The following is a 27,136-nucleotide window of genomic DNA, read 5'->3' as shown; positions in this document are numbered from 1 at the left end:
AAATTGCTTTTTTCTCTATTCTTTCTCAGTCTGCAGATCCAGACCTTACAGTCCTCTGAAATAAGACACTCCCCTATTTCTGAGTTTAGGGGGAAAATTACATCTAGGTTTCTTTTACTTCCAAGTCCTTATTTGCCATATTTTTTACCACATGTTAATAAATCATGATGGGCTGGAGATATATTCTGTCAGTCCCCTGCTCAGGTGATGCCCTCTACCCATGGGAAGATAGCATAGCTAAGAGTCACACTTTATCCTCATGTTTTCTTGTGTGATTGTCTTTAAAACAACCCATTTTACAAGCAGAGAGAGAAGCAGCTTGTCCCCTCCCTGTGACCTGCATGGCACCAGGTGAGCAAGGGGAGCAGGGACTGCAGAGTCATGTGTTTAATTAAGGTGATTTGCTTTCAATTAAAATCTCACCAAACTGGACTGCATAAATTAGGGCAAGTTCTTTTAAGCTCCAGATATAATTTGCTTTTGGATAAATCTAGCATAAAGAAAAAAATGAAGGTGAACTGGCCAAGCCTTGGGCAGAACCGGGTCAACATGTGCAGGTAAAGAGCAAAGATCGTCTTTTGTTTTCTTCTTCTTCTTCCAACCTGCAGAGGAACTGCTCAGCCCAGGCTCTTTCCATGATTCAGTGAGGAGAAATGGCCATTTCTGGCATGTGGTTTGTCAGTCAGTGTGGATATTTGTTCTAGAACAGGACGAATCAGCCTCCACCTGTGTGCCTGTGAAAGCACTGTCGGGTGGCAAGCTCAGACACGCACATCCCCATGGGACTGAAGGAAACCTACCCACTGTGCACCAGACATGTCTGGTACAGACAATTTCTGGAAATGCCTGGACTCCTAGGCTTGTTTATAATTTCATGGTAAGTTCTGTTCAGTTCTCATCTTCCTTTGCCAGCTATGCAAAAATGCTTGGTTTGGGTTTTTTTTCTGTTTTTTATTAATAATAATTTTTATTATTATTTTTTAATTGTCTTCATTCTATCATAAACTGCTTGGTGAACAGTTGGATTCAGATGTTGCAAAGCCTCATGTAACTGCCTCCTTAATTGTACTCTTATGATGCTTTATTTTCCCAGATATCTTATTTTTGACACTGCAAATGCAAAAACTTCTTTTTAGCAGAAGAAAATATGCTTTTGACATTTAGGGGTTTTATCCCCCCACCAATCCATTCTGTTTATGCTCTAAGAGTTTAACCCTCTAAGCAAATAAAACAAATCACATAATCTTATTTGTGGTTTATTGCATTTGGTTCTTGCATTTTTGGGATCCAAAATACTTGCTTCTGAAGTACAGTGCAGTTCAAAGAAGAAGAGAAATACAGGAGCAATACACCCTGCACTTCCTGACTGCCCTGGCATTTCAGCTACCTACCTCTGTGGATGTTGAACTCCCCTCTTCTAACTCCCATTTGCACATTTAATAAAACACTTAGGATTACTCCAAAGAAGACTGAACAGAATTTGGTGTGCAGAGAGTTTTCCAAGCATGATAATCCAATCTCATTCACATCTGTCTTTCCTAATGGAGAGACCTTTTGTGCCCTACATGATACTGCTTGCCACGAGTGCTATTTCTTCCGGACATTTTTGCTCCTGATTTAAGATCATCCTTATATTACTTGTTGAGCTTTAGTCCACTTTGAAAAAGAAATGCAGCAAAGCATCCGAGGTAACTTTTAAGAGAGCTTTTGCTACATCTAGTGGCAGAGCCTTTGAAGTGCCTGAAAAAAAGGCAGTTTAGAAAAAAAAGCCAATCTCCATTTAGAACCCTTATTATTTTGTTCATCACAGAATATTCTGACTTGGAAGGGACCCACAAGGATCATCAAGTCCAACTGTTAAGTGAATGGCCATTGTAATGGAGCCCGATGTGCTTTCATATTGTGCTCTGTTTACCTTTGTCTTTTATAGCAAAGCTCTTATATTGCCACTGTCTGGCATGACTTTTCTCAGCTCTGGCTGTTGTCTGAGACAGAACTGGTCTGCACTTTGCTGTGATTTTGATTCAGACAGAATTATTATGGAATAAAAAAGATCGATTGGGGTGTGGGTGTGGGTGTGTGTGTGTGATCCCAGACCCCTGCAGCTGTCATATTCCCCGGTGCAGTGCTTGTATCACCCAGGAGCACTGTGAGTTAACCCCAATGAAGGAAGTTTTACAGCAACCCTGCCCATCCCTTGGGCCACTGCCTACAGACCACCGTGGACGGCGGCATATCCCTCAGGGGGAATGGGAGAAGAACAGAAGCATGACTGCATGCTTACATCAAGGATGCTCAGACATAAATACCTGGATTGCTGTTGTTTCAATCCTTTTTGTAAGGTGAGGTGAGGAACACACACAAGGGGACTGAGAACCATCTGGGATTCACTGGAGAAATGAAAATGTAGAGTCAGACCCCTCAAGGCTGGGATGGGGATAGGTTCTTGCCAAATGCTTGCAGCAGAGGAGCTCTGGCAGTAGTAACAGCAGCTGTTCTTACCAACTCCACAGTAGTCTATTTTCTGAGGGACTGTCTAACCTGCTTTGCATAATTCCAGTGGGAACTGGATGGATCCTAGGCAGAACAAGATATCCTCCTGGTTGCAAACCAGATGGGAGCAGGTTAGGTTGCTACTGCTCATGTAGCAATAAGAGCTACGGACAAGGAGATTGGGATCACGATGGTCATATCGAATAAATTAATGCAAATCAGAGCTAATTGCAAATGTACTAAAAAATCAGCACTTATGTTTTAAAAGTGGTTGATCCAGGTTTAAAAATCTGAATGAAACTCACACATGTTTTGAAGAAAAGTGATTGTGTAAAAAAAGTATTATCAAACCTTATCAACCTGCTTTATCCAGACAAGGATTGGTGCCTTACTCTGGGGACTGGGTCTTTCTGGTGGGAAAGTGAGGAGGACCTGCTTATCCAGCTTTACTCCAGAGCTATAGCAGGACAGGGTGGACTGGCAGCCTGGCTGCTTTTGCTCTGGTAATTAATTTGCTGCTCCTGCCTGGAACTTAGTTTGTGTGGCCTCATTAATGTTCCTTTGCAGCATCCTCCTTTGGCTTTGCATGCTGCAGGGCCTCACCCTCCACAGGGGAATAGCCAGGGGAGACAGATGGACTTGGAGCAAATTAGGGAGGGTGGGAATACTCATGAAAATGAGGAAAAGGCAGCATCACACATGGAGCTGGGGTGTGCAGGTAGGTTTCCCCAGGTGTCTTGGTGGTGGGTGATCCCCATGTGTGGCAGAGCAGTGATTTCTTGGTGCTGGAAAGAGGCTCCCTTCATATTTATAGAAAGAAGCTGGCACTTTTAGAGCACAGCATCCAGGAGAAGGGCAAAAAAAGGGCACCACCTCCAAAGGAAGCTCAGAGCTCCCTTTCTGTAAGCAGCATCCAGCTGAACAAGCAAAATTATCTCATGGGCTAGTTTTAGACACATGGGGGTGAAACTGGTGGCAGAGGTTGCAATATCAGTCTGAAAGGTGTACACAGAATGAGGGAGGAAAAAAATCTAAGAACTTGGAGAACAGTTAAAAATAAAATATTAAAAGTAAAAACTAAAATATTAAAAATAAGAACTTCTGCAGGTCTGTATGCAAGAAATTTAGAAGATGCTCAAGGAAAATGAGTTGTGCATTATCACAGAATCACAGAATCAAAATGCTTTGAGTTGAAAGGGACCTTAAGGTCATCTAGTTCCAGCTCCCCTGCCATGGACAGGGACACCTTTCATGGGAAGGTTCATTAACATCCCAGCATGAGCTGGGGGTTAGTACAGATGGGGAGGCATTTCCATCTCAAGGTGTTACTTGCTCTCATGAAATAACAGGAAAATGAAGAACAATTTCAACTTCAACAGTTTATTCTTGAAATTGTTTCAGTTCAAAAAAATCCATGATGGAAGGAATATCCATCTCTGTTATGACTGTTGTGAAACCATGGGAGCAGGAAAAGATCTGTAACTTTCTGGAGCTACAGGTGATGATTTGAGAAGATAAGGTTTGTAGTATCAGGAATTATTTGAATGTGGCAAGCTTGATCTGTTTCCATAATATATGGTGGGAATCACTCCATCAGTCTTGGAGCTGTTCAATCAGCCCCATGCTGGGCAGCCTCTCTGATGCCTGGAGTTCAGTCCAATGCAGAGAGATTGGCCAGAGATACCATGCTGTCAGAGTACTCTGAGCAGCATTACAATTTTATTTTTTTTAGAAGCAGACAGGAAAGAGTTCAATAGCTCTCACAAGCAAAAAGGAAAACAAACAAAACAGGGAATTAAAAACCATGAGGGTTTTTTCCCCTCTGAGTAGGCTTCTTTCAAGTACATGAAAATTGGCAGAAGCTGCATTTTTTTAAATGATAGTTTGTGTTTCATTTCTATATATGAAAGACAAGGAGCAAACAGGTCTCCACTGGAAACAAGACCTACTTTGACTTGTCAAATACCAATCACTGTTTAAAAAATGTCACTCTATTTCCTGCCTCTGTCCTGGCCTATGGCAGATGGCCACAGGTGAAAAAAAGGTAACTAGTTTCTCAAGTCTCCTGATAAGTGCAGGAGACTGAACACATCTGGTTTATAAAGGGTTCCCAGCTTCTTCCCTGAGCAGCAGCAGCAATTTCCCCACCACCTTGCAATTCCCTGTCTCTGTGCACAGCTGCTGCCCAGGCAGGAGCTCCAGCAGGAGCAGCAGGCAGCACTTCTCACCTCCGTGGGCTCCAAACCTCAAAACAAGCCTGGGCAACGAGGCTGCAAAAACACAGCTGGCTGAGCAGGAAGAAAGGAGGCATTTCATGGCAAAGATAAACCCTTTTGTTCACTCCTTCCTAAACTCAGAAGCTGCAAATTCTTGGCTGGGCACTAGGACTTTTCTATGCTAGACATGGAGTTTACCAAGTATTCAGGGGTGATGTGGAAAACATTTGTTTTTACTTAAAACTTTGTTCACTTGCTTCAGTGGCCATTTGAATGTGATTAAAAACTTTACGAGAAAGGCATAAGCATAGGAAAAAAATTAAAATAATAGCAGCTTGTGGTTTGGCAAGAGGTGGAGTTATTCAGGTTTACTTTCCAAATGTTAGGAAGCCACAAATAGAAAATAAGAGAACATGAGGTTATGTACTTGGAATACAAAGTGCATGTACTTTTCAGTTACTCTGAGTCCTGTAAAAAGTCAAACATCACTTTTTTAGGATGCAGTAGAAGGACAGGATCCATCCATTGTATCTCTTCAGTGATTTTTTGCTGGAGGCAAGTACATCTGTTATTTAAGACATAATATAGAATATGAAGATGATGCGTTTTAAGATTAAAATATATATTTTGATAATTCTTAAATTCCCTTTGGCCTTTAAAATGCCTTAGAGTTTAACTCTGAAATACAGCAGGACCATATCAGACCCAGTCCTTCATACAGAGGATCACTTTTGGTCCAGCTGCACCATCCGAGGGGCAGACTGACATCTTCTCATCAGTCTGACTTCTGGCATTTCCTAACTTCTGGGCACTTGAACATCTCAACCTTAGCTGTCCTTCTGGCATAAATGTTCTTATACATAAAACATCACAATTTTTATGAATGTGATAATTCCCCAAAGACATCTATAAGACTTACCACTATGTAGGCACACAAGAGACCACAGGAACTGACTCAGCAGAAGTCCAGGGGGAGGTTGGCTCATGTTCAAGCTAAGGACAAGCATTTTCCTGTCTGTTAACACATTTAGTGACATGTGTTCTTCATGTGCTCTAGGCATTAAAACAAGACAGAGTAACCTGAAGTTACACAAGGGGAGGTTTAGATTGGGTATTAGAAAAGATTTCTGCCCTGAAAGAGTTGTCAAGTATTGGAACAGGCTGTCCAGGGAAGTTATGAAAGTCATCATCCTTGGAGGTATTTAAAAGCTGTGGCACTTTTTTTGGGGACATGATTTAGTGGTGGACTTGGCAGTGCGGGGTTATAGGTTGGACTCTATGATCATAGAGGTTTTTTCCAGCCTAAATGTCTCTCTGGTTCTATGATTCGTGCCCATAACGCAGAACATCACCTCATGTCCCAGGCAGGGGGCATTTTAGCCTATTAGTTTGCAGGTAGCACTGGAGATGTGGCCTTGTCCAGCCATCCTCTGGGAAGTGTCATCATCTGGAGACTGTTCTTGAGGCACGCTGTGAATGAAGATGAATGCTGCAAGGAAATCAGAGGAAACTGGTCTCCCTGGGGAACAGGTTAAGAAAGAAATTTGCATAACACATGTGGTTTATCTGTCTTTTTCAATATGAAGGGATTTGTTAAAAATTATGTCTGCTGATGTTTTTGCCTTATTAACAACGTTATTTAAATCAGAGCTCAGGTTATTATTAGTGATTTTATATTCTGCAGTTTGTAGCTTTCTTGACTGTTATTATTAGCATTTTAATTTCAAAATCCTTTGAGATAATCTGAGATGCAGGGAAAGGCATCTGGAATTTCCTTATATCCCTTGAGGAAGGGTCTGGATTGCTCATTTATGTTTTAATTGCTATTTTAGAGCTGTATATTTCTAGATGTCTTCTTACCGGCCTATTCCCATGTCATGAAGTCATTCTTATAGACAATCCAGACACAGTGATCCAGCACAAACCAGGTCTGCTCAAGTATTTAGTACTGTGATTAAGAGATGGAGAAATAGCACAGGCATTGATACATATGCAAAGCCTTAATATCTAAACAGGCTTTTCCAGGAGCAGTGACACTAAGTAGGGCTGGCTTCCCTGGAGGAAGCTCCTTGACAGTCAATTCAGTGGAGTGACTCCTAAAGGAATGACATGAATTTCCAGCAAGCTCTTCCTGCATGTACCTGATTACATGTCTGGGAACACAAGGAATTTGTCTTCATGAAGAAATGTCTTACAGTGTTAGTGCTTGGGTCATAAAATGGGCCAGCTGATGGAATAAAGATGACATACCAGTTTGTTACTAATTATTTCTCAAGGTATCATTTTGAATCACCATCAAAGGTTTTCAGATAGTATTTCATGCATTTTAGATCCATCTATTCCCAGTGCTCCAGGAATTTTTTCTGTGGATTGAGCCTCCATTTTTTCATACAACTACAGATTTTTTCCCTCTGAGGTAGAGCCTCTTCCTTCCCAGCTTTCTTTCTGACAATGAAGCAAATATCAGAAGAAATCCTGATGTATTTTCCTCAATGTCCAGACCATTGAAAACAGGTCAAACACTCTCTATTCACTTCATTTAATTTCTCAATTTAATTAATTTTCACCCCTGCTCCTTAGATGATCTGTGTTGGTTCTGCTGGCTGCAAAGAATCAGTGAAAAAGGAAGCCATGTGGCAGCTCCAGTGTACTTCAGTAAAACTGTGAAATGGCTTCAGGACTGAAATAGCAGCAGCTGTTTCAGATCAGGAGCTTTATTAGCTGAGGAAGTCGAGGGATTTATTTTGTACCTTCACAGCAGCTCCAACAAGTTTGGTTTTCCAGTCTATGACTTTTCAGAGCTGATGGAACAGCTAAACCCCAACTCTGCAACATTATCCATCAGCAAAATGTCCAGACTGTGATCATGTAGAAACACATCTTAGCCTGGTAGAAACACTGTCAGGAGAAATATATGTCTGAGAGGTGTGTTTGGCATCAATGAACTGAGCTTGATTGTTTTGATACACAAAAGTGAAGCAATTGTCCAGAAAGGTGATAGTACCTTTATTTGTCAGCTAGATATAAAAGCCCAAAGATGTGCCATTTTGTATGTATGGATAATTGTAAATTGTGGGGATGCTGAACAGGATTATTACTTTTTGAATGACAAAGTGGAAGGTTAAATTATTGGAGTTTTAAAATAAGAAGGCAAAAGGATTTGTGGCACAATGTATCTTTTGTAAAATAATAGCAAATGCTAGAAAAAATTAAAGCTTAATATATCAACCACAGTAGTTTAGAATGCTTGGAAATCAGTACACAATAGACAGGGAACAGGACCTAAAAGATGTGATGGGGTTCAAGAACAATTTGTTGAACCTCTCCCCTAGGTGATGTTCCTGGGTGCTCTGCCAGCTGCTTCCTGCCAGGCACCTGCAAGATGACAGAACTGAGCTGGATTGAGTACCCAGAAGGATCCATCCATTGGTCCTTCTGTAGCTGCCCCTGCAGGGGAATCCACATGAGAGGAGATGCAGGCGTCTGCAGGTACATGGTAGCACTATCCTTTTTCTTCCAAAGGCTTCCAAGGCACAGGTTTGGGACTGGCAGACACAGGACAGGACTAACAGAGACCTCTGCTCTTGGGAATGGTGGCTGCAGGGCTGGTGGGCCTCCACATGCCAGCTGGGCCCTAGAGACACCCCAATCTGTCATAGGACCTCAGAGAAGAGGTCAGCTGGAGATGCTTGCCTACATGCTGAACCACCTAGCTGACTCCCTGTGCTGAGCTTGGCTAAGAAACAGTTCATTTCCTCCACAGCAGCCCAGACAGGGCTGAGTTTTGGATTTGTGATATTTTACCAGAACTAGCAACCTTTTCTTGGAAGTTCCCCTCAAGGGAAACACAGATGACACTGAAGTTGAACTGCTACATGATTCTGTTGCTCTTTTTTCTTCTTTTCTTTATAGTTGCATTTTCAGAATAAAAGATAATTGACCACCAGAACAGTTTTTGCCTTCTAAGATGGTCATTCCCAGCTGCTCCAGGGCTGTAGGACATGGGGCACTGTTGAAGGCACCTGAGATCCACATGCTGCAGCATGGTCTGGAGACAAGATTTGTACACACCACAGCATAATACACCATTTCCCAATCATCATACCAGAAATGTGTGAACCTATCTGGTACAAGAACTATCTGCATATTGTGCTCATGCCTAATGTTCAGCTGAAGAAAAGTGCCGAATAATCTGTGTATTCAAAGAAAATGCCACAAGAAGTAAGTGATCACAGCAAGAAAACCCAAAGAGTTATTGCCTAAGGCATTGTGGAATAGGTTGGATAGAAAACAAAAGAAGGACATTTGTTTGTCTGACATCCAAACAGATATTTAAATTCTGCCCAGTGAGTGATACCCCAGAGTGCCTATTTTTTGCCTTTAGTTATAAAGGTGTCAGACAAGTCCCTCAGAAACAAACGCCATATTGCAATCCCCTAAATTCAGACGAGATGTCTGACCACAGATATGAACACTATCACTCAAGGGGGTCCTGGAAGGTTATCAGCATCTGGAAGACTTTCTTCTTAATCTGTGTTCACCCTATGTTTGGTCACATTTTCAGAGCAGCTAGGTGTCCTCCTGGACTCAATGATCTGGAAGGGAACCGGCTGTTCCGGTCATTTTAACACATTCAATTACTTACAAACTTTGCTGTCAGAGTAAACATGGAAACCTAGAAGGATACAGAAGAAAAAGACCTCATCTAAAGTGACAGAAAAGAGGCAATTTAAAGTGGAAGCAAAAAGGGAAAAAGGTAGAAAATAATAAAAGAAAAAAAAACTAAAATGAAATGGGGAGGCAAAAAAGATAGAAAGTTTAATTAGTTCTGGTTCAAAAGTGAAGAAGAAATGAAAAATGAAACAAAGAGCAGAATTGGCACTTGAGAGAGAGACAAGAAAGATGCTGGGGAGAAAGAAGCTCAGTAAATTAACCAATATGTGCTGCAGAGAAATCCTTTCAACAGGCTCAGAGAATCCGTCTCCATTAAAGTTTCATAGTGAAGGGCTCAGAGGGATTTTCAATATTTAAAAAGTGTTTTTGAAGGTAGCCAAGGGAAGATGCACAGGTAACTCTTGAAAGGCTAATGCATTAAATTTTATTGTGTCTTCAAATAGCATGGGGCAGTGTCTAACTCTTGGTTACTTTAAAAGAGCACTCATGTCTCACTGTACTCCCACCTCTCATTAAAATGTCCCTCTTTGGGGTGTTTTGCATTCTCTGCTTTTCTCTCTGGTGATCACAGCTGAAGATGAGACAGGTGCCAGGAGGGTTGAAGGCAGAAGCTGGGAATTGTGAGGCTGTAAAGAGGCAGAAGTGGAAGGACAAGGTCAAGACAAAGGGTTTCGCCATGAGGCCGCTGACACAAAGAAGGAACGCCGGTTTCCTGTGGGCAGGTAGGAACGACAGGTGCCATCCTGGTGGCTGGGAGGTGGCAGCTTCCACTACCCCGGCAAGGGACATGAAGTCCCCAGGCAGGGGAGGTTTGTCCTTCCTTGAACTCCCGTCTAATGAAGGGGAGTGGAAGCCCAAAGGGAAAAGAACTCATGGGCACAGAAGCCCGGCGGGTGGCAGCACCAAACCGCGGTCAGGCGCAGCTCCCGGCAGCGCTGGATGCTGCCGGAGGTGATCCCTTCCCTGCCCGGGTTTCCTTTGATAATTCTTGCACTTCCTTCGTGCCACCCTGAACAACAGCGGATAAACAGCCTTCTAGAAATAACCCTGTGTGTGTCACGGCCCTCGTGTAAACAGATCATCTCTCTCCGGCTGCCTCACATCAGGGGCTGCTGCTTTGCAAAGCATTCGGTACAGGCAGCAGGCTCCAGAAGTTTTTATGTTGACTATCACGTGCATGAATTATGCCCTTTTTTTGTATGAAAGAATTCGGTCCAAGGTCAAGAGAGCTGTGCTCAGACACCCATTTGCACACTGAGCGTGTAGCACACAAGAGATCTTGTCAGTGCAGCCCACTGTGCTCAGGCAGAGATTCCTTGGACTAGCCAGGTGGCTTTGGGGCTGGCAGCACTGCTGCCCTGACCTCAGCACTGCCTCCAAGGGGAGCCTAGAGACTGGGCTCACAGCAGAGAGGCAGGCTGATAAATTTAGGGAGTTTCATTGAAAACTGAACTGATCCTCCCATGTAGTTCCTTTGGGACAAAGTTATCCTCTCACATCCAGGCAGGGCAAGGAAGCAACAAAGGACATTCCCACCAGGCTGGCATCTAACCAAAGGTGGGCATTACTCAGCCACTTTTTCAATAAATTTAGGAAATAAATGGTAATTTGGATTCAGTGCCAAACTCCACCTGTCTCCTGCTCTAGCAGACATTGTTAGTGGTGGATGAAGGGGAAAGAGTAAGGACAGACAAGTGCCTGCAGCACCTTCTCAGAATATATGATCCAGTGCTTGCTCAAAACGTTTTGAAATGAAAGAAAAAATAATGAGACAAACATGAGACAACAAAGTGCACTGAATGTGTTTCAAAACTTTTTCATCATAAGCCTTCTGCTGAGTCACAGAGATCAAACCTGAAACCCGTTCCCCTTTGCACAACTTTTTTGATGTGCAATTCTTTCCTTTTGATACATGTGAAAGCAGTTTTGGGGTATTTTAGATCCCTTCCCCTACCAAAAAAACAAGCAGTGGCAAACATTCTTCCAAACCAAGTGACACATAGTAAGGTTCTGCTGAGAGAATACTGTCTTCCTCTGTGTTTCCTAATCCATGTGTGGATGCCAGGGATACAGAGACAGAATGAAATGACCCAAGAAACTGGTCATCATGAGGCAAAGAGAGACTGTGATGCTCTCTTCCAGCTCCCCTTCTTACCCATGTCTGAGTCTACCCTGTGCTGTCCCCATGGGGCTGTGACATGTTTGGCTCATAGATGGCAAAAGCAATGGGGTATTTGGGCTCTCTCCTGCAGCAAAGCTCAGCAGAGACACAACGAAACCTCAGCCAAAGCCCAAGCACTTCAGTTCCCAAATAACTAATGCTGTTTCAAAGTAGAAGCCACGAAAGGACAACACAAAATTATTTGTTGTCTACCCCAACAGCAGGGCAGGGCTATCTTTCCTCTCTGATAAGCTGAATGATTTTGACCCACATTGTAACCTCTGGTTTGAATTTAGCGATAAGTATTGTCATATCAGCCTTGTGCCAAGGTTCAGAAGCGCCTTGTGCAGCAACCTAGCAGTGTTTCACAGCTGCATGGGCCAGAGGAGGCTGCAGGATCTGGACTGCGTGGTCAGACAAATACTCCCCTCCCTTCCATGTTTGGAGGGTCCCCACATCAGGGGACAGTATAAATTCTAATGAAGCTTGATTGCCAGTGGCAGGAGTAGAGCTAATTCCAGGTACTCTCGAGTTTACAGCTCAAGAGTTGATTTAATTATCACTTTACTGGCTTTAAGTGAGCTGTAAGACTAATCTAAATTTAACAGGGTCGGCAGTTGCTTTACAAGCTTCCTCAACAGGCAAGTGTCAAATTAGGGCTATACCAATAGATAAAGGGAGAGACCTAAAGCCATTGATGGCCATAGATTTCCCAGCTGATATCTTTATACTCTGCTATAAAAGCCTATCACACTTCATTTAAAAAAAGTGAAAATTGTTGACATCTCTTTCAAATACGAAGTGTTAGGAAGCAACTTGAACTAAATATAATTAGAATCAAATCATGTGCAACTTTTACTGAGGAGTAACAACACACAGTATCTTCTGCTATTTATGTTTCCAGATAATCTGTGCCATTAGTTTGGATCAAATGTTGGAGCCCCTCCAGTTGCTGCACCACTGCGATGCTGAGCATTGACGGTGCCATTTGGTGCACCCAGGGATACATCTGGGAGCTTGTTTTATAGAAGGTTTTGAAAAATACTATGTTTTGCTTGGGCACAAATGCTCCATTTGGAGCTAGGTCAGCCCAGGCCTTGCTCTTGGGCGCAGCGGAGCCGCGCGGATGTGGCGGCAGAACTTTGTGTGCCATAAAGGAGTGAACTTTGGCAAAACTCTGCCCTTGGACTTTTAAGCACCTGCACCTGCTGACCTGCCTTAGAGAATTTTCCAGGTCACGGTGCCCTGGAGCAAGCCAGGCGTGGTGCTCTGCTGGAGGGCTTCTCCAGACTTTGGGGAACAGCTCTGAACAGTGAGAGGCCATCCACAGCTTGGGAAAACCCTTCTCCTTCCCTGCTGTCCCTCCCACTAGGGAACAGGAGTCAGGGCCTCTCTGCATGACCAAATCCCTGGCAGGCAGCAGGAAGTAGCAAGCTGCCCACACCAAACCTGGGACTCGTGCACAGTTATCCTTGTGTTTTGCTCACACAGGTTTCTTCTTTCTTATAATTTCTTTTCTGGACAGGGCTCACTATATGTTACTCATAGGACCCATCAGAATCATTGAGTCCAACTCTTGGCTATACACAGGAGTCACACCATGTGCCTGAGAGTATTGTCTAAATGCTTCTTGAACTCTGTCAGGCTGGTGCTGTGACCACTTCCCTGAGGAGCCTGAGCCAGTGCTCAACCACCCCCTGGGTGAAGAACCTTTTTCCAGTATCCAGTCTAAACCTCCCCGACACAACTTTGGTCAGTTTTCTCAAGTCCTGCCAATGCTCATGAGAGGGAAGAAATTGGTACCTGCCCCTTCTCTTCCCCTCTCGAGGAAGCTGCAGACTGCAATGAGCTCTCCCCTCAGACTCCTCTTCTCCAGGCTGAGCAGACTGAGTGACCTCAGCAGCTCCTCATGCAGTTTTCCCTCCAGACCCTCCACCATCCTCATTGCCCTCCTTTCGACACTCTCTTTTTATATTGTGGTGTCCAGAACTGCGCACAGGACTCAAGGTGATGCTGCACCAGTTCTCTACATACAGTCTTTTTTAAGAGTAGCTCGGCCTCAATACATATCATACCAAAAACTATCTATGCTTTTATTCCCACCACTCCTTTATCCCATAGCATTGCTGCCCATTGTACCCTCATCACTTCTTCCCCTTTGCAGAACTTAGGGATCACCCCTGAGCCACCATGGCTGTTTATCTACAGGGCTGACACAGAAAAGAGTGTGGTGTTGCCCTAGATCTATGCAGAGGGGCAAGCCAAGGGTATGAAAGAGTTGAGATGGAATTTTTTCCTCCCAGTTATCTGAGAACTGAAAAGGTAAGCACAGCACAGGCTGGAGAAACAGTCTCTGGGTGAACCCCATGCTCTCTGTCTGTTTGCATTACTGAGAAGTGCTTCTTATCTTTTGGACTTTCAAACCAAAGAGTTTAAAGAAATACTGAAGTGAAATTATAGCTGCTGATGATTAAAGCACTATATTTAGGCTTAACTGTAACTTAAATGCCAGATTATGAACTCTGAAATATTTTTTTCAGAAACTCTCCCCCTCATAAGCAGTGAGCTAAAGTAGTCAATTTGTTCCATTGACTTCAGCCAAGTACAGCACGATTCTGGTTTTACATTAGGCCTAAGGGACAGCCTTAAATCTTGAATTAACCAGGAAAATACAGACAGTCAGAGCAAGCAGCCGGCTGAGACTCTAACAGCATTCAGATTGTTAGGGGGTTGCTGTTTGGTTTTTTTTTCAAGGAGGATGCCACAAAATTTCAGTCATATGAAATCCACCACCTAAAGTGAAGAGCCCAAGTAGAAATCTGGCCTTGAAGGTATTTAATCCTGGGTCACAAGTAGATATCTTGGGTAAAACAATATGGATAAAGCCCTGCTGAGCCAGCTGACCTTGGGGAAGACAGACAGTGTGGTTATCTGAACTTCAATTATCTCAAGTCTCCTCCTGTTTGAGGTGGGGATTATTTTGTCCAGGTCATGCCAAGAGAGGGGATTCTGTGTGCTCTGATCAGTTCAAGGTGCATGACCCAGCATATACGGCTACACTTAGGGAAGACAAGTGTCCTTCCCCTGGAAAGAAAAGTAGTTTGGAAATTAAAAGGCCATATTATTCAGGCTGTGCAGCTCATGCAATCATAAAGAGGAGATGCACACAGAGAAAAGAAAGCTGGAATAATTTTGTGGAGATGCTGTGGTACAGCAGTGGGCAGAATAGACACTGTGAGGAGCAGAGGTGCCTTGGGCAGAGGTGTCTTAGCTCAGGCAGAGCAAGAAGGGCGTGAGTGATGTCCCCAGCAGCCACTGCAGCAGGGAGGGATGTGCAAAGCCCACTGCAGGCTGAACAGCTCCAGTTACTACATCGGAATGGCTTACACGGTCCTGTTGTGCTACAGGTTCCCCATACAGGCTGTTCACCTCCTCCCCACGCTCAGTCCTCACTAGGAAACCAGAAGTGGAAAAAAAGTAAATCTTCCTTGTCTAATAAATTGAGGAAAAAAAACCCTGATGATTTAAGGTAGAATTCCCAGGGTTTCCAAAACAGCAGCCTACCTCACTTGTAGCCCTGATGATCTTTTGTGTTGTTACTAAGAGTTGTGCAAGAAAAGGGTCGAAACAAAAGACTAAACAACATTGAGGAATTATTTCTAATCCCTTTTTAAAAAAATCCTCTATAACCCCCAAACTAATAAAACCATTTTACAAATCCCAAAGTATACTATTATAATAATACCAAACCACAGTGAAAGAAACTATATGGTGTATTTACAATTAATTTTCAGCTCATGAAATCACCTCATGAATGAAATGTGTATCTAAGTTGTGTGAGAGCCAAGAAGGGAGAAAAGATAATACTAGTGAAGAGACAGCAGATTTTTATAGTGTTTGCTGGTTGCCTTTCATTCTCTGAACAGCAGGAGGAGATTAATGATATTGTCGCAACAGCATTAATGATGCTGTAAAATCATAAGGACAGAGAGAGCCAGGATTTGATAAAAGTGAGATTTACAGCTGCATCAGTCAATTTAATTATCTTTTACTAGGCTTAAACTAAGCAGTAAGACTAATCTCCATTTAACATGTTTTACAGGGTCTGCAGGAGGTTTACAATCCTCCTCCACTCAAAAGTGTCAAATTATGGCAATATTGATAAAAGAGTGATGTGAATGGTTGTCTAGTCAATCCCCAAACCAGTTAATATCTTTCTTTACTGCATTGTAAAAGCCAATTACTCTGAAGTTTTGGAGTGAAATTTGTGAAGGGTAATCTGAGTTGATAATGTTTAGAAAACAAATTCGAAGAAGATAAAGAGCCGTGTCCACCTGCCCGTGTTTGCTATAAAAGTCAGTGCTGCTGCCTCTGTGCTGGCTCTGCTGCCTGTCATCCTGCCCTGCTGGCAGTGATCAACATTGTCTAGAGATGAGTTGTGAGCAACATCAAATGTTTCAAACAAGATTTTCTTATTCTTTGTAATTCTCTCAGCTCCTTTCTTAGCCACCAGCAGCTGCTTCTTCACGTTCTGTTATTTGGAGTTGTATTACTAGACCTGTAGTATAACAGTGTTTGTTCTTATCAATTCCAGCAAAAACATGACAGATTTTATATATACTAATTTTCCATGTGTGGTTTTTTTGTTTTTTTTTTTTTTTTTTTAAGTCCCTCAGATACTTCAGGTCCCTAGGCTTGATTTTTGCTGTCCATATCTTTGTGGAGTTACTTATGCTTCCACAAATAGTGGAGTAAATCCAGACATTTCCACTTGATGGGCTACTTCATGGTCAATTAGCCCTACCTTTTTAAAAAAGTATCTTCCTTTGAGCTCTAAAGAAGCAAGCTTCTGGCATCAGGGACAGAAGCAAAATGCTTAAACTTGCACTTTTTTTAGACTTTGATTTTCAGTGAGACTGAAGAAAATGTAGCACTCAAACCAGACAGCAGCTCCCAGCAAATTGCATGTTTCAAGCCTGGGAGAATGCCCAGTTTAGCCAACTGTTGTCTGACACAGCAGAATGAGAAAATCTAAATCTTTCCTAGTGAGTTCAGATAGTGTTTCCCTGCTCTCCAGATGGATGAACACCAGTCTATCTCAGGCAGGGTGTGTCTGGCAGTGAAGAATCCGATTTAAGGCAGGCTCTGGCTCTGAGCAGTTGGTGATCAGAATTTCAATCCCACTTCACCTCTCTTTATTTGGTACTCTTGCCTGTGTTTAAGTGCTGTGGGCAAGTAAATTCTTTGACCCTCTTCTGCTGGTCAAAGTGGCTCTGAAGGCAATTTCTGTGACACTTTAGTCTCACTAAGCCCTATTATTGAACATTTTTTGAGTCAGTTTCCTTCCTGGAAAACAATTGTCACAGCACAGACATGCCCTATGTCATTCAAAGACGTTTTTTCTGCTCCTGCATTTAGATAAATCAATAAACACAGAATGACTGAACCCAGTGTTTCCACAGTATCTTATTTTTAGCTGTCTCAGAAAGTTTTTTGACTCATAATGAAATAATCTCCTGACAAGAAACTAAAAATATTTCTCTTCCCAGGCTTGGAAAAGAGAGATACATTTTTTTGACAATTGCCTAGAAAGTTTACAGCAAAAAATAGTAACAGCAGTCAACTCTTAGGACCTGCAGTTCTCTTTGAAACACTCTGCAGTCCTGCCTCATCACCTGCTTTCTTTAGCTTGCTAGCACGTCTGACACCCTAAATCTGGGAGGTGTAATGTGCTTCTGACCATGCTGAGTAGCCCTCTCACTTGCAGCCTTTAGGTCTTGGGACCACAGTGCCCAGCTGGGCTGACAGTGCTCCTGGTGCAGCAGGTGCTGGCAGACATGCCTAGGAGAGACAACTTTTGTAGGACAAGCACTACCTCAAACCCTGGCTAAGACCAACCCCAGGACCTTCCTGGGGGTTTGGCTGTTGGGAAGCTAAACTCAAATGCACTAAATTCAGATGCTTTGTTTGTGACAGGCTTGGCTGGCCTCTGTCATGCAGCCCATGTTCCCAGCTGCTGCATCCACTGGTCTCGGTGGTCAGCAGATCCCATCCTGGAGGACTGCAGATGGAAGTGAGACAGAGCTCTGCCACGTGTAGTGGGAGGCCTTATGCACCAGAGCTTTCAAACAATTGGGAAATTGGCAATGCATCATGGCTCCCATCAACCTGACTCTATCAAGACCAATGATCCCCTTAATGTTCCTCTATCCAGGGACTCTTGGAAGAAGGGTTTTCAGTCAAAGTGGTGGCTCACATTGTGGTGAGACAAGGGTCTCAAATTTTACTGCTCATTTCTTGGAATTTCACTAAGCCTACGGGAAGGGATGTAGAAATTGGCAGGAGTTTTGTCCGAACAAGGTCTTCAGCATTAAGCCTCTGTCAATAAGTCCTGCAACGTGTTTGCTCATGCAGGAAATGGGAAAAAAGTCAGTTCAGGATTCTTATCCATCTGATCTTATCAGGGTGGTAAATCTGGTCTTTGATCCTTTGTCAATAACGCACAAAGTTGGAGGCAGCTGCCACCACCCAGCTTAGCCATGCAGTCATCAGGGCCTCATAAAACATTTATGAAACCTGTCATAAACCGGCCTGATAAGGAACAGGACATCAGGTTTCAGGAGTCAGCAGCTTCTTGGGGAAGACCTTCCCTCTAACTCCAAAGCTCCTTTGTTCAAATAGCAAACACAAGCCACTGATTGCACCCTGCCATAAATGCTGGGAGCAGGGAATTTTCACCAGCCCTGCTGCCTGCTGAATTTTAGTGGCAGGTACTGGCCTTCATCATTTGCCTTTCCCACTTGCCAGTCCTAGGGGAGTGGGGAGAGTAGGGGAGGAGGAGAGAAACTGAATAGAATTATAAGTGAGGAAGGAAAAAAATAGAAGAAAATTTTAACCAAAGTAATGAAACCCACATTCTGTTCCCACCTTCCCCAGTTACCGCAGCCATGACTCATGTCACAGTCTCTGCCTCTTCCTTACTTCCTTTATAAGAAAATCAGATTGATCTGCCTTGCATCTTCTCTGCGCTCCTTGACATTTTTTCCCAGAAGACTAAATCCCTAATAGAAAATGAGGTGCCTCCAGTATCCTGCTGAGTCACCCAAACCTCAAGAGCACAGCCATGCTCCAATGCTGTGCAGTGATTTCTGCCTCCTTCAGCAGCATGGCATCCACAGCTCCATGATCTTCCTGAGCTATGAGTTAAGGAGCTGTGCCACAGTGGGGACCATTCCATCACTCATTGGGGTATTTCTTGTTCTTTGGAACAGTTTTGGCCTCGGGGGGTGCAGCTGGAAAAGGAAACTGCAGCTAGGAGCAGGTATCGTAGTCTTCTTACACAGAGGATTCAAATCCTTGATTTTCTGAAAGCACAGGAAGGTCTATGTCAAAATACAGCCTATGTTTGCAACTCAAAGCCCTGGTTAGCAGCAAGATCAAATCCTTCTGCCATGAAGCCACAGTTTTCATGCATATTCTGCCATCTTTGATTGTGGTTTTTCTGTAAAGACACAAAATAGAACATGAAATACTACTTAGAACTTAAAATCACAAAATAATATCTCATAAATCACCTGTCTTATATTTTCCTTGTACTTGCATGTGTTTTTTTGTGATAATGTATTCACAACATTAAGATATGGACCACTGTTTTTTTTTCTGGTGCCTGACTTCTTAGAAAGCTTAATTATTTCTTAAAAGTATTTAAAATCATGCAAACTATACTGTACCATAATAAGATATATTTACAGCTATATATTTATTTTATAATCTCCATGAGATAAGCAGTTGTTATGTTTAATTGATATTACTGTATTATTTACTAATCAAACTACTTAGGAGTTTAGTGGTGCAATCACAATTTCTCCAGCTGTTAATTTAGTCCTGTTTCAGTCACTAATAATAACAATTGTTCAGTACTGACAAGAACTTGGTGTTGGAACAGTTCCAAATAGAGATAGATACAAAGATACCTTAATTGGGTAGGTGTTATCAGTTGCTTATAGTAATAAAGCACTAATTCAACACTGGTGTATAACCACAAAGCAACCGTAATAAATTTCAGATTCGGCAATAAAATACCACTATATAGCTTGATTAGGTGATATAACAGCAGTTGCATTTTAGAAATATATCAAAAATATAAATTGCTTTTTGTCCTGAGCATTCCTTTGCAGGCAGCCTCACTGCTAAAGGTTCCAGGGCTACCAGGGGGCACTTTGTATTTTCCCATCATCAGCGAGGCTGAGTGAAGCAATGGATTGCCTTGGGTAGGTTGTGCCCCAGGGCATTTAGGCAACCCAGTTCCCTTTCTCGCTTCATTGCAAGCAAACACAGGACAGAAAAATCTCTACTTGCTGCAGTCAGACGCAATTAGTCTGTTGATTGATCAACTACCGTCACTTTGTGTACCCTGAATTGCGTGAACTCGCTCTGCTCCTGTTTCAGGTTATGTTATTCTGCGGGAATATAAAGGTGTTTTAAGTGTTGGCGTTTCATGTAGCACCACTCAGAGGAATATGGGCGCATATTCTGTTGTGTGGCAGTTCATGGAAAATGCAAGAGCCCGGGTGTCATTTTTGGGCAGTGCACACTACTGCCCAAACCCTGCGTGGGTGGCCTTTTAGTGAGCCTCGGCACTGAAGGTGACTGAGGTCATGAAATTGCTGCTCCAGGGCTTGCTCTTTGAAAGGACTTGAATCAGCTAAAGTAATGAGAAGGACAGGAATCTCCTACTCCCAACTACACAGCTCCAACCAGGGACCTCCACAGGGGAGATAATTAGGATGTGGGAATACAATATTATATTAAATTACCTGCACGAAAAATTCTGTGTACCTGAGTGACAATGCATGCACAAAGATCTGCACACAGAGCAAGAGGTTTGGAAAACTTAATTTAAATAGATCCAAATCCTGGACTGGACACACCTGCAGCTTGCCTTCTGACCATGACCACAAAGGGTGGTGCTGGACGCCTCTGCAGGCGCTGGGTCTGCAGAGGTGTCCAGGGGGCTGCACCCTGCAGCAGGCACAAGAGGCATCCTGCATGAACCTGTGCAGCCGCAGCATGCGTGTCTGCTGCACCATGACTTGGGACTTCTGGAAAACGAAAGTGCTGTGTGACTAAGGGTTTATATGGGCCCTATAAATCAGACAACTGGAGATTGCTGACTGTTCTTCATTTCTCTGTTTTCAGCTCTTCTCTCCATCCCAATTCTAAGAAAACTGCTGCCAAAGTTAACCCTTATGCTTTCCTCTGTTTCTTTTACTCTCTTTCTAACTTTTCCACTTCTATACTTCTCATTTGTGTTCTTCTGCACTATGCCCTCTGCTCACAAATGTCATCTGTTGCATCATTACCTCCTCACAGATCTGTATCAAGGAAAGAGCAAACCTGCTTACCTATACCCTCAGGTGTCCAGCAGTGTCTGTCATCTTCTAGCCTTCAGGAAGACCCCAAAAACACTACACAGAGAGGGCATGGCAGTCAACACCTTCGGTGCACACTAATACCCTCATCCCACTCATCAAGAAGCTCTTTCTTCAAGATCTAAAGCTCCAGGGACAGCTGGGGTAAGGTTTTGTACCCTTTGTGTCCCCACTGGACACATGCTGCCTTTTCTTAAGCACCAGAGAAACCACTGTGCAGAGAGCTGCTGGAAATGAGCTTTGTTCTTGCATTCATAAAACAACTCCTAATTGTCCTAAACTGTTCTTTCCTGGACACACAGTGCCTTTATACCTTATTGACTGCACAAAAATAGCACTTTGCTGAACAAAAACAAAAAAAACAACAAAAAAACCCCAAACAAAACAAAACAAAACAAAACAAAACAATATATATATATATAAATAAATATTTATTTTATACCTTAAAGATTACTACCTGTGATGTAGTTGGTAAAATGGAATAGAACTACAAGTGAATTATGATCTTTATCCCTAATGAGTAAAATTTGCTCACTGCAAACTCCTGAGTAAGACTGAAGAAGACAACAGATGCAAACAAAGTAATTCAGTCCCCAAAATTTCAAAGGATTTTGGGAGTATGCACCCAGAGAGCTGGCTGTGATGAAAAGATTTTTTTCAATAGTATGCAGCCTTCCTTGTCCCATTAGTTTCAAGCTCCTGCACAGAACTGTCATTTCTGCAAAGTGCAGGGATTTGAACTGGTGAGCCAACAGAGGAGGCTCAAAATTGTACTGGTCTTCCACACGTGCCAAAAAGAAAAATCAATACAGCCCTTTTCTGGTCCCATGAAAGTCACACCTTTCCATGTTTTGAAGAAAGAAGGATTCCATCCTGATTGCAGCACACTTTTCTGCAAGGGCTTAGCCTCCTGAACGAGAGAAACTCCATTATCTGTTTCCCACATAACATGGCTGGTGCCATTCCTTAGAATTGGTGCAGGGGATTTTAATGAGTTTCTGCTACTGAAAAGAAGGAACCATTTTCTTAATTTATGCCCTCTTACTTCCCTGGGTGACTGCATGATCATACACTTATTGTAAACTCACAGACACATGGGATGATTTGGTTTAGAAGGTATCTTTGAAGAGTACCTATTGTATTTTCGGTCGCAAGGTCATTGGGTTTAAATTCCTAATTCCACTTGTTTATGGATTTTTTAAATGTGACACTTTCATGAGATTGGAAGCAGATGACTAGCCTAAGAGCCACCAGCCAGAAATGACACACAGGATTCAGCAGGATACTGGCTAATCAAAATGTTTGACAAAATGGTCCTGATTCCTCTTTGTTTTAAATTATCTACAATTTAGGAGAGCATGAATAGAACAACACTTAAATTCTTGAATTAATTCAAGCTTGAATGAAGTTCTTGCTGAAGTTCAAGGCTTCAGCAAGTCATAAAAGACTCAGGAAGAGCTTCCAGAGACCTGAAAAAATATATAAATTACTTAAAGACCTGTGGGACAAATCTTTTCTATGAGCATGAATCTTGTAAGATTTGAGGCTTTGGAGATTTCTTGTGTTTGGCACAGTTCACTCAAGGCAGGGCGTCTCCTTGCACCATCCCCGGTAACCTGACTGCTTCTCAGTCCTGAATCCACGTCCTTGCAGATACCACATCCACATGACCTCATTATCACCCAAGGGAAATTCACCTGGCTGCTTCCTCCTCACCCTGTGTCCCTGGGGCTGCCCGCTCCCCCTTGGCCGATGGAAGCAGGAGTTGTTCCCTTTTCCCAAGAAGCACAAACGCGCGGCCGTGCAAGGCTCCGTGTGGCGGGGCTCTGAACCGGGGCCAGCTGGCTGCCTGTCAGCATGCAATCCAAACACCGGCCAAGGCTGTGCAGGCTGCAATAAACCCCTTCAGGGCTCCAAAACAGGTCAGAGATCTCAAAGAGTACGGCTGGGCTTGGATAATGATTAACAGCGCTGTGGCAAAAGTCCCTGAGGCTTTGGCTGGCTCTGTGTGTGTGCAGGCACACACCAGCTTACGTCAATGGGAAAGTTTATCTGCCCTAAGCCCAGAAAACTCATTGCAGGGGCAAAGCCTCTCTCCTGGTGGGCTGTTCACTCAGTCCTTACTATGGCCCAGTATTCCTGATTGTCTCTGCGCTGGCAGAGAATTCCTTACTGCTGCATTTTAAATGAAGAGGGGAAATAATCACAATTAGTCTTCCTATAAGTTCTGTAATGAAAATATGGAAGACCATGTTCCAGACTCTGATTCATGGGTATAATGGAGACAAATGTAGTTTTCTTTCAGAGCCCCTGAGAGAAAAAAACTGCAAAACTGACCTGAAGAGAAAGAGTATAATCACGAGTGTTTTGTTCTGTGCCAGTGAATGTCCTTCAACTCAGCAGTGCTGTTAAATTACTACTTTCCAAAGCAAAATATCTTTAAAATCATCTGTGTATCCTGTGCAAATTTTGCCCTTCTTCTTAATTTCTACTTGTTATTTTTTAGATTTATAGATTGTAAGATTTGTGCCCCATGGTTTACAAAGTACCTTATCATAATTTTTTGAAAAACAGCTGTTTAAAAAAAAAAAATCCAACTTTGCTATGTAAGCAGGTTGTTCCTGGTGTATAATCTGGTGTGTGTCTGCATGTATTTGTATCCTCATGTAATGGGTCTATAATGGTATGTAAAGGTGTTCTACTATTAGATGGACAACAATTCTTTTTACGAAGAATAACACTGGTTTTATAATACTTTTGTTGAGGGCATCAAGAGGACCCAGCAAGGACAATGCTGTCATTCATGATGAGCTCTCTTCTGAAACTTCTGGCAGTAGAAATTTTCCAAGCATGGTGATGGGAGCCAGTCTGCCAGTTACAGCAGACACCTGCTGCCAGCCTGAAGCAGCCAGCAAAAGGGCAGCAAGCCCTGCCGAGGGACAGGGAAGGAATGCCAGATCTGGCAAGGAATGCCAGATCAGGTCCCTTGTAATCAAGGGCCCTTTCCTTCTTTTGTCAGGATCTTGACAGGTAATCTGATTTAACTTGAGTTTCCTCTATGCCAAGCCAGTGTCAATAGAAAAGCAAATGGATCAAATGTGAACGGAGACCATGAAACTCATGGGTAATAGCAGATAACACTCCTTGACCTTCCCACTCGTAAAGTTGCATTGCTTCCTCCTCCACTGTGAAGATTATTTTTTATGTAGTATTTACATTAGTTTATATGGCTACATCCTCAAAACCTTTATTCAGCTATGTAAGGTCCTGCCAGAGGCCAGGTGTGGGTTTGCAAAGGCAGTGGGAGATGTGGCCCCCAGTTAACACAGCCAGCTCTGGTTTGTGCTCTTGCTCATGAGCTCAGGAGAGAGACTGGAAGGCTGCAAGGAAAATAAATTCCCAGTTCTCAGACAATGACTGGGGACTTGGGTGAATTCAGCTCTGGGAAAGACCACTTCATTTAGCTTAAGCATGGTGAGTGGGGGGAGCAGGAAAGCAGCTGAACCCAATTTCAGCATCAGAATATCTTATGCACATAGTTAAAGTCTTATTTTGTGTGCATATGAAAGTGGAAGATCAGAGCTGAAGGAGCAATCACTGAAATTAGGACTCCAGCTTTCCAGGTTCTTACACCAGCTGATGAAAAACAGTGCTTCTGAAAGCAAGGGCTGATGTTGGTGAAACACTGGAGGGAAAAACATGCTTTCCAAATGAATTTCCTTTTATTCTGTGCTCATCTGTTGCAGGAATATCAGGAAATTTCTTTAATCTGAAGAAATAAATTAAACACTGTAAACATTTCCCCTTTTAAATAACCATTCTACTAGGGACCTGATTTTTTTAAACTCTGCTGACTGGTTTATCTCTGAGGAGATAAATGGTTTAACTTGCTTTATGCTGCCACTTAGATTAATTAGCTAGTGTTTACATGGCTCACTAAAATATGTAGAGCTCTATAAATGTTCATACCCTTCAAATAAAAATGGCTCTGGGATCTTCCTGAAAGCCAGGTTTTAAACCTTGCAGTATCTAATGCTAGGGAGCTATGAGTAACAGCCTCTTCCTTCCTCACAGCACTGCTTGTGTTTTCCTTTGCTGCCAGTATTTCACATTTTTCAGCCTCTTCTTAGCAACACATTTTCAAGGCAACAGTGCCTACACTTTTGTCACTAAGCAGCAATATTCGTCACAAAGAGACACAACCACACAGTTTTGGGTTTAGCTGATCTCAGTGTCGTGGTGCTCCTCCTGCAAATGCGTGAAGAGAACCAGTCTCACCTGCTGGGCTCTGCCTAGAGCAGATGTTTGCAACAGGTCAAAAAAGTCACTCCTATGATGCCAGAAGATTTTTTCTTTTTATATATTTTTCATATATTTGTATCTCTGTAGACTATTATTTTATAGTTACATAGTTTCTTAAGCTAACTCCAGTATTTTGTTAGACAAACACATTCCTGGAATCCTATTCAAATCTTGCTTCTTCTGTGAGCCAAGGCCATGTCACTTTTCCATGTGTTTAGACATAAACTGTGTGGGGCTAGAAGCAAGGTGGGAGCCTTCAGCAGGGGGCCAAACCAAGTGGGGAATTACTTCATTAACTGTACCTCTAACTGGGGATTCTTGTCAGTTATGATAATTTGCTACACTTATGAAAGTTCCAAAGCCCTTTGTCATGGGGGCATTCTGCCACAAGTGCACCTGAAGGACCTGCAGTAAATGGTAACTGTTTTTTATAATTTTAATCTTGTTTGGCTTGTGATTTTAAGGCAGAAAAGGCATCACCTAAAGAAGGCTCTTTCCCATCTAAAATGCTCAGGTGACCTAGAACTGTATTTTGCATTCTTCTCCCTTCTTGTGTGCCCTGACTACCTGCACAGCAGGCAATAGAGACTTCTCTTGGCAAGATGCAGATGTGGATTGAAACTTGTTGAGGTAGGGACTGGACTCACTTCTCCATCCTTAGGGTGTGTGCTAGCCACAGAGCTGGGCAAGAAAAGCCAGGGAAAGTATTAGAGGAAGGGGCTGTGAGGGCCTTGTCTGTTGTTCATTAATTCTGGTGTCACCAGCACATGGGATCTGCAAAACCACCCTGGGCAGCAGATGTCACCTCTAACTCTAGGAGGGGAAAAGGGACTATGATTTGTGTCAGTTTTTATAGCTATAAGTTTCAGTGATGAACACTAAAGAAGAAGGTCGCTGTTCCAAGGACTGTGCTAAGAATCTAGGGGGACCTGATGTTAGGATCCAGGCTGCCACATTAAATGAACACCAGACCCCACATATCTGGAGACTTTCCCATGTATAACCCAGGCCCTATGTGAATTTAAGGCAAACACTTAAATGTTGCATTGTCCCGTACCTGCCAGCACAGACTCTGCATTTCACTGCACACAGCTGGATACTGCAGAGTGGCTAAAGTCTTTGACTCAGGCTGTGTCCATCACTTGGTTCAAGGGAGACCCAGAAGTGTGGTTTGTTAGTCTAAGGATATGTCCAGCCCTTCCACCATTTCAGACATCTCCCTCCAGGGATTCAGCAGGTCGTGTCCTGTGTACAGTACACAGAATTTTGCATTTGTTATCAGCTGTTTGAGAACGTTGTGTTTCTGTAGGTATGAGAATTTGCTCGGTCTCTGGTGCTGCAGATTTTCCACCTTCCACACTCTGGTCCCCACTTGTGTCTGTTTGCTCTGAATCCACCTCAGTGGGATACAAATGCCTCCAAAGATTTCCCCTGAGCTTAATGATTGGCACATGTTGGCCTTACTTAGCATTTACACAGTGCTATTGAGAGGTGACAAGGCATATTACTTTATGGCTGGAAAGATATGGAGAAAGCTGACAAAGGTGAACAAAGGTACAGAAAGGTTTCTGTGTGTGAAAAAAAAACAACAAAAAAAAAAAACAAACAGGTAGAGAGAACTCTTTAGCTCCTCAAAAGACAGAAGGTGAAAAAAAGTCCAAAAAGGTTTCTGTGTTTGAAAAAAAAAAAAAAAAACAAAAAAAAACAAACCAGGTAGAGAGAACTCTTAACTCCTCAAAAGACAGGAAGTTATTCTGGCAGGTTATAAATTAAAAACAACAGGAAGAAGGTGAAGAAACCACCCATCAGTCTTTTCTAACATGGGAGCAACTCACACAAAACCAGCAGGCTGCAATTTC

Source organism: Onychostruthus taczanowskii, unplaced genomic scaffold, assembly GCF_017590055.1.
Source record: "Onychostruthus taczanowskii isolate IOZ18803 unplaced genomic scaffold, ASM1759005v1 scaffold50, whole genome shotgun sequence".
Taxonomy (NCBI): Eukaryota; Metazoa; Chordata; class Aves; order Passeriformes; family Passeridae; genus Onychostruthus; species Onychostruthus taczanowskii.
This window is presented reverse-complemented; position numbering follows the sequence as displayed.